The sequence below is a fragment of the Pleuronectes platessa genome, chromosome 16, assembly GCF_947347685.1.
Source record: "Pleuronectes platessa chromosome 16, fPlePla1.1, whole genome shotgun sequence".
In the NCBI taxonomy this organism is placed as follows: domain Eukaryota; kingdom Metazoa; phylum Chordata; class Actinopteri; order Pleuronectiformes; family Pleuronectidae; genus Pleuronectes; species Pleuronectes platessa.
Window position 1 is genome coordinate 7,273,194 of NC_070641.1, and position 11,030 is coordinate 7,284,223.

The 11,030-nt window shown below is 40.8% G+C and overlaps 2 long non-coding RNA genes across 3 annotated transcripts; one reads left to right on the plus strand and one right to left on the minus strand.

Annotated features, from left to right (window-relative positions):
- Window positions 1-417: 417 nt before the first annotated feature.
- Window positions 418-2,775, plus strand: LOC128458670 (uncharacterized). Of its 2 annotated transcripts, none has more exons than XR_008342044.1 (4): window positions 418-607; window positions 1,016-1,198; window positions 1,790-1,876; window positions 2,004-2,045. It is a non-coding gene; the product is annotated as an uncharacterized LOC128458670 (long non-coding RNA). The 2 variants fall into 2 exon arrangements; XR_008342043.1 differs by lacking the exon at window positions 2,004-2,045 and adding an exon at window positions 2,637-2,775 and having other exon boundaries at window positions 419-607.
- A 2,879-nt stretch (window positions 2,776-5,654) lies between these two features.
- Window positions 5,655-7,441, minus strand: LOC128458671 (uncharacterized). Its single transcript, XR_008342045.1, has 4 exons — window positions 7,245-7,441; window positions 6,654-6,836; window positions 5,939-6,025; window positions 5,655-5,814 (listed from the first exon to the last, which is right to left on the minus strand). It is a non-coding gene; the product is annotated as an uncharacterized LOC128458671 (long non-coding RNA).
- Window positions 7,442-11,030: the final 3,589 nt, after the last annotated feature.

The following is an 11,030-nucleotide window of genomic DNA, read 5'->3' on the forward strand; positions in this document are numbered from 1 at the left end:
CGACGTTACCATCTCACAATCTGGCCTCTCAGATTGTGAGATGGTAACATTTAGTCCTCCCATTGTTTTGCATTGGCGTGTTCTCACGTCACGTGACTCTCAAGCTCCCGTCTGCGGAGAGGAAAACATGGCGGAGATTCCCTGTTTTTTCAGATAAAAATATAATTTTGTAACTTAGTTTGGGCAAAAAAATACATTCTGACACCATTTCTAGCGAGAAATGTGCTCTTTGCTTCCACAGTCTTCAGCCAGTTCGTGCTTATGATAAATATTTTAATAGTTATCACGCATGTTTTTATCGTTGCTATGATGGTTGCCATGCCACCACGGCGCAGCTTGGTGTTTAAATCACCGTCCCTGCGTGGTGTCCTTCAGTGATCGTGAATGTTATTCATGTTATATAATAGTAATATTTGAGGCTAGATTACATCTCTAATGAGAAGGATCCTGCGAGTCTGTTCATACCGAGGCCGGCCCGAGTGCGCGAGCGGACATGACGTGTGGCTGTCGTAAAAACCCTATTTGTAAACAACCAGTCCTTTAACTCAGCGCTGCGTCATAAACACGGAGCGCTTGGAAGACCACGATGTCATCTTCCTTCTGTCAGGTAAGTAGTTTATTGTTTTTAAAGATCGTTACGATCTAGGTTTACAGTCCGAGTGCGGAGAGAGTCCGTCAATCCACACTATGGACGCTGTTCATCAGCTAATACGCCATTGTTAGCCACATGCTTCAGCCCACGGTAGCCTGTGCTACCTGGGAGGTGAATACATGGTTGTTGAAACCAGTTCAAGACGCTTAGCTCATCATTGAGGGACGCTACAATATAAATATAAACATGAATTTGATTTATGAATGCTTTAGATTAATAAGGAGTGTATTTGTCTACCATTACTCCACAATATCAGATCAATTTGGTTTAATGTATAGTATGCACTATGACAATAATGTTTCCATGTTATGGAGTTGCGATTCATTTTATAAAACAATTGCTATGTTCTCTTTTTTAATCAAGGAGGATCAAAGTGAAGCTACAGGAGTTTCATTAACGTCAACAACTTGGACCGAACAGTTTGTTTTGCTTGATGAAGAGCAGGAAGGGCAGCCTGGAGAGAAAGAGAAGCCGGGTTGAGCCCACTACCATCATCCACGTACCACGAGGAAGATGAGGGAGAGAAATGATCCTACCATTAAAGAGGTACTTTTAAGTTATATACCAGAAAAACCATTTTATATAATTTGCCAAATATACATTTTTATTAAATCCCCAAAGTACGCTTGCTGAAATACAAGTTAATATGACACTGAAAGAATTTTGATCAATCATGCTTCCCTGCTGTGATTGTTTAACTGGGAAAACAACTTTTTCCACAGGAAGGCAAGTCAATTTAAGGAATACATGTGCAAAGTTTTCCTCTGTTATGTATAATGATGACCCCCATCAAACATAATGTTAGCAATATTTACACTATTTAATTTATACTGTTTATTTCTGTCTACATGTGTGAATTTGCCTTCATTAGTTTAGTTCATTAGCACGAGACTCCGCAAACTAGTCTGTAAGCAAAGTAGACAAAGGCATCGAGGTTGCGGCCTGCCATCATTGTTATTTTGCTTAAGGGACTGAATATGTTTCATGCAGAAATATTAGCATTTCCCTTATATCTACCAAAACTGCTTGTTTCACAGACTGCAGTTTTGTTTTGATCCGATGTGGTGTGCAAATACAACCGTATCTGCAATGGGTTGTGGGGCATTAACATTTGTAACTCTAATTTTGTTTTGACAGACTGTGAAAAGAACGTTGAGAACATCACCACTCTACAGGAAGACACAGTCCAGTAATGGGTGTCAGAAGTTCAGTAGTGAACGACAGGTACTGTGGAAAAATGTGTGTCATTGTTGTACAATGTCCTTTGACTCTGTTTAAACAAGGTCAACACAAAAAGGTTTGATTGTAAACTGATATCGGTACGAATTCATGTTATTCTCCTCTTCAAAAGAAACAAACAATCAAAATTACCTGCAGAACACCCTTGATGGACGCTTTAGCTGCATCGTCAGACTGGCCAGACAGCAAGATGCCAACTTTATTGCCAATTTATTTGTGTAACATTCTGTGACCAAATGTATAGATAACTTTTTGTAGATTGTAAAAATAGATAACCCATTTATTACAAAAAAACTACACTAGAATTACCGCACTGCGTTGTATGACTCGGCTAACCAGTGCAGTGTCCGTCTACATATTTCTACATATTTTCTCTCATATAAATGACACTGTATCTCTTGACAACTGAAACCATAAGATGAGGTCAGTGTGGCCTTGACCTTTTTACTTTAAGACAAATACAAAGTTAGACAATCCGAAAACATGCAGTTATACCTCCGGCGACTCGCTATTGCAGAGGCATTAAAACCGTAGTGTAGTAGATTGGACTTTATTGGTGTTACATTGGACATCTTGTATGGGTACACCAAAAAATATATTTGGTTTCACATTCTAGATGGCAATAAGCAGAGTCATCAACTCAGGAAAAATATTTCTGTAGAAAAGAAAGCCTTGTATGTGTGTATGTATACATACACACAAACGCACAATTGAGACGTTTTTGTCTTTTATCATATATTCTCAGGCAGTACTGATGCATTTACTGAGAGGGGACGTGAGGGCCTACTCTGCGTGCTCAGAGTTCAAGCCCAGCAGGCTGCAGCGGGCCTGACATATTCTGGAACAGCAGCACAGTCTTTAGATGACTCCTCTGAAGATGAAAACATGGCCAGGTACTTCTCCACTGATGAAGAACTGTGAGGGCTGTGATTAGCTACACTCTCTTGCTACAATGCTACTCTTGCTACTCCCTGGCAGCCTTAGGAAGGCATTAGCTTGCTGTGTGGTAGCTGTTAGCTTCAGCATTTTTAGTTTTGAGTGGCCTGTCTGACGTTTATGTTTAAAAAAAAAAAAATCAGAGGGAACCATCTTCATAATTTAACACTAAGGTTTGTTTGTGTCCTTCAGTTCTTCACAAGAGAAGCAGTACAGGTGTGCCTCAGCTCCACGGTCCCTCCTGCAGCCTCCGCTCCTGATGCTAACCTCATGTCTCCATCACACCAAGCAGCAGACCTGGATTGACAGACCTTTCTCCAGAGCTGCCCCCTCCCTCTGAAACCCCCCTCTCCAAAACACTATTTGTGTAGTTTTTTAAGTATTTTTTGCATGAGAATAGTTGATCATATCATTTCCAGCAGATGCCTTAATAAAATGTTTGTGCACAATAAATGACATTGATCATAATATAATGGTATTTCCTTGCACTTCTACACCATGATATTGGTAGATAAGATGCTGATTACATTAAAGCAGTGAATGCTCTTCTTTAAGCAACATAAACAAACAATGATCCAATGGATCTGAAGTAGAATGGGCACATTACATTCTGTAGAGAATGCCTCAGTTATGGAAGTCAGAAAATAACTCTCTTTATCTGAGGTTCCAGTCATTTATAGTCACAGCAAAGCACACAGGTCTGGTTTTCTAAGTGGCGCCCATATCATTGTTTAAGATGTGTAACATCAAGTTTGTGTTTCAGTGCAAAATTAGTCATTAGTCAAGAGTTCACCCTCTTGTTTACACTAAAATTAGGTGACCCAGATGTTTCACAATGCAATCTGATAAGGTCTTATGAGAAACATTCTTAAAATTAAAGAAATCAACACAGAGGATAGCAATAGATGTTTGACTTTAATCCGTAGCTGATAATCAGCGGCCTGACTTATTCAAACACATTAATACTACAATGAATAAGGCAGGGGTTTTCTATCAGAAATCATTTCTGGGACATTAATTTAAAAGATCTCCAGTATAAGCAAATGTGTTCTAAAATTGGTTTACATCCAAGTGTGAGGCTGTCCTGGCACATGGAAATAAGATATATATATATTGTTTGTATTAGCTTTCCCCCAGTTTAGTACTTGCACTTCTTGAAAAGCTCTATATAAATAAGATGTATTAATGTTTATACATTGCCCTCTAGTATATGTTTTCCTAAAAATCACTGTAGATACAGAAATAACAGTATGGTTCAGGTGACAGTAAGTGGAAGCTGAAGGTAATTTCCATGTGCTCAAGAGAAACATAACGTGACGATATAGTTGATTTCTGATAGAAGGCCCTGCCTCATTCATTGTAGTATTAATGTGTTTGAATAAGTCAGGCTGCCGATTACCAGCTACTGATTAAAGTCAAACAGTTATTGCTATCCTCTGTGTTGATTTCTTTAATGTTAAGAATGTTTCTCATAAGACCTTATCAGATTGCATTGTGAAACATCTGGGTCACCTAATTTTAGTGTAAACAAGAGGGTGAACTCTTGACTAATGACTAATTTTGCACTGAAACACAAACTTGATGTTACACATCTTAAACAATGATATGGTCGCCACTTAGACAACCAGACCTGTGTGCTTTGCTGTGACTATAAATGACTGGAACCTCAGATAAAGAAAGTTATTTTCTGACTTCCATAACTGAGGCATTCTCTACAGAATGTAATGTGCCCATTCTACTTCAGATCCATTGGATCATTGTTTGTTTATGTTGCTTAAAGAAGAGCATTCACTGCTTTAATGTAATCAGCATCTTATCTGCCAATATCATGGTGTAGAAGTGCAAGGAAATACCATTATGTTATGATCAATGTCATTTATTGTGCACAAACATTATATTAAGGCATCTGCTGGAAATGATATGATCAACAATTCTCATGCAAAAAATAATTTAAAAACTACACAAATAGTGTTTTGGAGAGGGGGGTTTCAGAGGGAGGGGGCAGCTCTGGAGAAAGGTCTGTCAATCCAGGTCTGCTGCTTGGTGTGATGGAGACATGAGGTTAGCATCAGGAGCGGAGGCTGCAGGAGGGACCGTGGAGCTGAGGCACACCTGTACTGCTTCTCTTGCGAAGAACTGAAGGACATAAACAAACCATAGTGTTAAATTATGAAGATGGTTCCCTCTGATTTTTTTTTTTTTTTAAACATAAACGTCAGACAGGCCACTAAACATGTAATATGCTAAAGCTAACAGCTACCAAACACCAAGCTAATACCAGGCAGTAGCAACAGTAGCATTGCAGCAGAGTTTACCTAATCACAGCACTCACATTTCTTCATCAGTGGAGAAGTAACTCGCCATGTTTTCCTCTTCAGAGGAGGATTCATCCAAACCCGCTGCAGCCTGCTGAGCTTGAACTCTGTGGAATCTTCTCTTGAGCACGCAGAGTAGGCCCTCACGTCCCATCTCCCTAAATGCCTCAGTACTACCTGAGAGTATATGATAAAAAACAAAACCTTTTAAAAGTGCGTTTGTATGTATATATACACACATACAAGGCTTTCTTTTCTACAGAAATCTTTTTCCTGAGTTGATGTCTCTGCTTATGCCATCTAAAATGTGAAACCAAATATATTTTTTGTGAACCCATACAATATGTCCAATGTAACATCAATAAAATCTAGTCTACTACACTAACATTTTAATGCCTCTGTTATAGCGAGTCGCCGGAGGCATAACTGCATGTTTTCGGATTGTCTAACTGTGTATCTGTCTTAAAGTCAAAAGGTAATTCTAGTGTAGTTTTTTTGTAATAAATGGGTTATCTTTTTTTACAATCTACAAAAAGTTATCTATGCATTTGGTCACAGAATGTTACACAAATAAATTGGCGTTAAAGTTGGCATCTTGCTGTCTCACCAGTCTGACGATGCAGCTGAAGCGTCCATCAAGGGCTTTCTGCAGGTAATTTTGATTGTTTGTTTCTTTTGAAGAGGAGAATAACATGAATTCCTACCGATATCAGTTTACAATCAAACCTTTTTGTGTTGACCTTGTTTAAACAGAGTCAAAGGACATTGTACAACAATGACACATTTTCCACAGTACCTGTCGTTCACTACTGAACTTCTGACACCCATTACTGGACTGTGTCTTCCTGTAGAGTGGTGATGTTCTCAACGTTCTTTTCACAGTCTGTCAAAACAAAATTAGAGTTACAAATGTTAATGCCCCACAACCCATTGCAGATACGGTTGTATTTGCACACCACATCGGATCAAAACAAAACTGCAGTCTGTGAAACAAGCAGTTTTGGTAGATATAAGGGAAATGCTAATATTTCTGCATGAAACATATTCAGTCCCTTAAGCAAAATAACAATGATGGCAGGCCGCAACCTCGATGCCTTCGTCTGCTTTGTTTACAGACTAGTTTGCGGAGTCTCGTGCTGCCGCCCACTGACCGATACATCATCGCTCTTTTCTGAAACTAATGAAGGCAAATTCACACATGTAGACAGAAATAAACAGTATAAATTAAAAGGTGTAAATATTGCTAACATTATGTTTGATGGGGGTCATCATTATACATAACAGAGGAAAACTTTGCACATGTATTCCTTAAATTTACTTACCTTCCTGTGGAAAAAGTTGTTTTCCCAGTTAAACAATCACAGCAGGGAAGCATGATTGATCAAAATTATTTCAGTGTGATATTAACTTGTATTTCAGCAAGCGTACTTTGGGGATTTAATAAAAATGTATATTTGGCAAATTATATAAAATGGTTTTTCTGGTATATAACTTATATAACTGATAAGTACCTCTTTAATGGTAGGATCATTTCTCTCCCTCATCTTCCTCGTGGTACGTGGATGATGGTAGTGGGCTCAACCCGGCTTCTCTTTCTCTCCAGGCTGCCCTTCCTGATCTTCATCAAGCAAAACAAAGTGTTCGGTCCAAGTTGTTGACGTTAATGAAACTCCTGTAGCTTCACTTTGATCCTCCTTGATTAAAAAACAGAACATAGCAATTGTTTTATAAAATGAATCGCAACTCCATAACATGAAAACATTATTGTCATATTGCATACTATACATTAAACCAAATTGATCTGATATTGTGGAGTAATGGTAGACAAATACACTCCTTATTAATCTAAAGCATTCATAAATCAAATTCATGTTTATATTTATATTGTAGCGTCCCTCAATGATGAGCTAAGCGTCTTGAACTGGTTTCAACAACCATGTATTCACCTCCCAGGTAGCACAGGCTACCGTGGGCTGAAGCATGTGGCTAACAATGGCGTATTAGCTGATGAACAGCGTCCATAGTGTGGATTGACGGACTCTCTCCGCACTCGGACTGTAAACCTAGATCGTAACGATCTTTAAAAACAATAAACTACTTACCTGACAGAAGGAAGATGACATCGTGGTCTTCCAAGCGCTCCGTGTTTATGACGCAGCGCTGAGTTAAAGGACTGGTTGTTTACAAATAGGGTTTTTACGACAGCCACACGTCATGTCCGCTCGCGCACTCGGGCCGGCCTCGGTATGAACAGACTCGCAGGATCCTTCTCATTAGAGATGTAATCTAGCCTCAAATATTACTATTATATAACATGAATAACATTCACGATCACTGAAGGACACCACGCAGGGACGGTGATTTAAACACCACGCTGCGACATGGTGGCATGGCAACCATCATAGCAACGATAAAAACATGCTTGATAACTATTAAAATATTTATCATAAGCACGAACTGGCTGAAGACTGTGGAAGCAAAGAGCACATTTCACACTAGAAATGGTGTCAGAATGTATTTTTATGCCCAAACTAAGTTACAAAATTATATTTTTATCTGAAAAAACAGGGAATCTCCGCCATGTTTTCCTCTCCGCAGACGGGAGCTTGAGAGTCACGTGACGTGAGAACACGCCAATGCAAAACAATGGGAGGACTAAATGTTACCATCTCACAATCTGAGAGGCCAGATTGTGAGATGGTAACGTCGTTCCAAGTGGACCAACGTTGCCATTGAACGTTTTCTGATGAGACTGGGTTGTTCACACATATCAAGCCACTCCTCAGGGACAGGGGTGGACTGGGACAAAAATTCAGCCCTGGCATTGTCTGTCCAGACCAGCCCACTACATTATCAACGGACACCACATAGAAGTCCACAAATCTCGCGGCGTCTTCTCTCATGCATACTACTGTTACCACCTAGCCCATATTTTGCAACAAGAAGGGAGGCCACACACAAACCTCTCAAGCCAAAAGTAAATTTATTTAACTCCAAATCAAGATAGCTCTAACTACGTAGTGGGATGTGTAAAATATGTTACGCGTCAGTGGTGTTAACAGTGTTTGGATGTGTGAAAATAAGGTGTGATGTATGTTGTAAGGTGCAGAAGCAAAGAAAAACAAAGGCTGAGGGCCCCATGCCCCTGGAAGCAGCCTTTAGATCTGCAGCTGAAGCCCAGCCCAAAAGGGCAGGCCCAGGGTGACGCCCCTGCCAGCTCTACCTGTGTCTGGAAAACAACTCCTCAGGCTCTCATATGTCGAGTGGTCAACCTGAGAAGGACATGGATACATTATAATGTCTCTAATCATCACAAATTAAGTATGATTTCATAAAACATGAAAAATGATAAACTCACCAGACTAGAGGAGACTCAACAGACAAACTTTGGTACAGTGAAGGCAGAGAGTGGAGACAGACAGAGAGCAAGTCCTCGAACATGGACAGAGGGGGAACACCTCCTCAGGCTCTCACATGTCAAGTGGTCAACCTGAGAAGGACATGGATACATTATAATGTCTGAAAAATTAAGAAAATGTTTTCCTCTGTCCTGCACCTAGAGTTGAGAACTTTTTGGATGTGTGTTTCTTTTAAAACCTTTTGAAAATTATTATAATTATGAAGTATGAATTTATACATAAAAAAATACATGATAAACTTACCAAATTCTAACAGTGGTCCCAAATGTCCACATATAAAACAGAGGGAGAAACAGATATATCACAACAACCTGTAATGGAGAATAATTGATCATTTAGTGTACATGATCACACCATTAAGGATCAACACATAAGCACTCTCATCTCTATTTACAGCTCAGAAAGTTTACTGTTGCTATGGCAACAGTAAACGACGTTAGCAGCTCTTAGCTAGCTTAGCTAAATCATCTGAACAATAATAACCCATAATATCACAATTCGGCATATTAAAACAAAATCAAAAACGTTTTCTACTTTGTTTTGGACATGTCTCAAAAATGTAGCCTAGCCAGCGCCAGGCCAACGTTACTTACCACGTCTGCCTCCACTCGCTCATCATTGTCGAGTCCTCCTCTCGTCTCCCGGCGCACCTGCTGCTGCTGGGCTGGTGAACCCGGCACCAAACAGGTCCGTCAGTTTGGCACATTTAGCAGCCTCCACCCACAGAGACTTCAGCTTTTTTTTTCGATGCTTCTCAGCGCCAGCCGGGCTTTTTTAACTCTTATTATCCATTTTAAGTTTCTGTCTCAGCAGCAGCCCGTCCCGCGACTCTCCCCGCCAATGCCGTGAGGTCCCGCCCCACCCTGGTTTGTGTTGTGATTGACAGCACTGTCAGGGCTCTCTGAGCCTGTCAGCCCATGATTGAGTGACAATGACAAACAATAGACCAATAATATGTGTTGATGCTGGCAACACACTGACAGCCCTTTGTAGCCAATTGGCCGGCCCAATTGGAGGGAATTTAGAGAGGAAGAAGAGAAAAAAAACAAAAAAAAAACAGACCGGCCCACATTGGGTCAACGGCCCACCGGGACGATGCCCGGTATGCCAGATGGCCAGTCCACCCCTGCTCAGGGATGATGCCGATGCCCAGCTCCCTCTCCCATCTAGCCCTAATGTAATCAGTTGAAGCACTCGAACAGTCTCTGAGGTTTTGATATAACACAGATACTGTTGTATAGTACACTCTATACCGATACAACTTAAGTAGAGATGAGACAGGAGACCGTGATGGAAAAGACGTGCGTACTTTACTGTGAGTTTCACAGGACAGAAAATAACCAGCATGCAATGCAGGTAAACAGTGGGTCATTACGGATGCCCCGAGGGAACAAACTTAACTGGATATCAATACACAACATTCCTCCCCCTTTACTTTTACTTCCCCATAAGTAAAAGTAATATTCACTGTATTGATTATTCCTTTATAACAGCCTTAAAGAAACTATCTTTTTAATATAACAGTCTCTTTTTACTTTAACAATGTTTACAAAATAACACTCAATATATAAATATATAAATTAATATAATAACATTTCCTGAACTAGGGAAAGAGGGTAGACTGCCTCATTTCCCAGACTTAACCCTGGGGTGTATTCTGCCCCACTGTTGGAGGTTAGTCTCTAGACTACATGTTCAATCTGTCAGGGGGTCGTCGTTCTCTTGTGGGGTAATGACGACGTACGGGTAAGTCTACAGTCCCACTGTCTCTGAGTCTGAGTGGTGATGGTGTATGCCCAGACTGGGGTGCATCAGTACCCTGAGTAGGCACACCCACTGGTTCAGGTGAGTAGGAAACACTTTCCCTGTTTTCAGGTGGCTGCAGTGGATGTTCAGATGATGGCTCAAAACCATGGAATGGCTCCAGTAGCTGTTCTGGGTTTCCCGTTTGACCTGAGTCATCACTGAGGTTGGTTCCTGGCAACAGTTGATCCACGTGTCTCCTCCAGATGATGTTATCTGGTGTTAAAACTGTGTAGGACACAGGGCCTGTTTGTGCGACGACTGTTGCTTGTATCCACTTTGGACCTTTGCAGTAGTTCCGAGCAAGAACTCTCTCACCAGCTCTGAAGCTTCTGTCTTTCGCTTTGCTCCGTCTCTCCACCTGTGCTCTCTGTTGTGTCTGTACGACCTGCTTAGTCTTCAGTGGTCTCAGAAGGTCGTGTGCAAAGCTGTCTTTTCATCATGGCTGACGCGGGGGCCACTTTGGTTGTAGCATGGGGGGTGTTTCTGTAGGTGAATAGGAAGGCGCTTAGGCGCTTGTTGAGCGTTCCGTTTCCTTGTGATGATTTTAGAGCCTGCTTCATCGTCTGCACTAATCTTTCCGCTAGGCCATTTGTAGCGGGATGATAGGGAGCTGACTTGATGTGCTGAATTCCGTTTGCTTCCATGAATGACTGGAACTCTTCA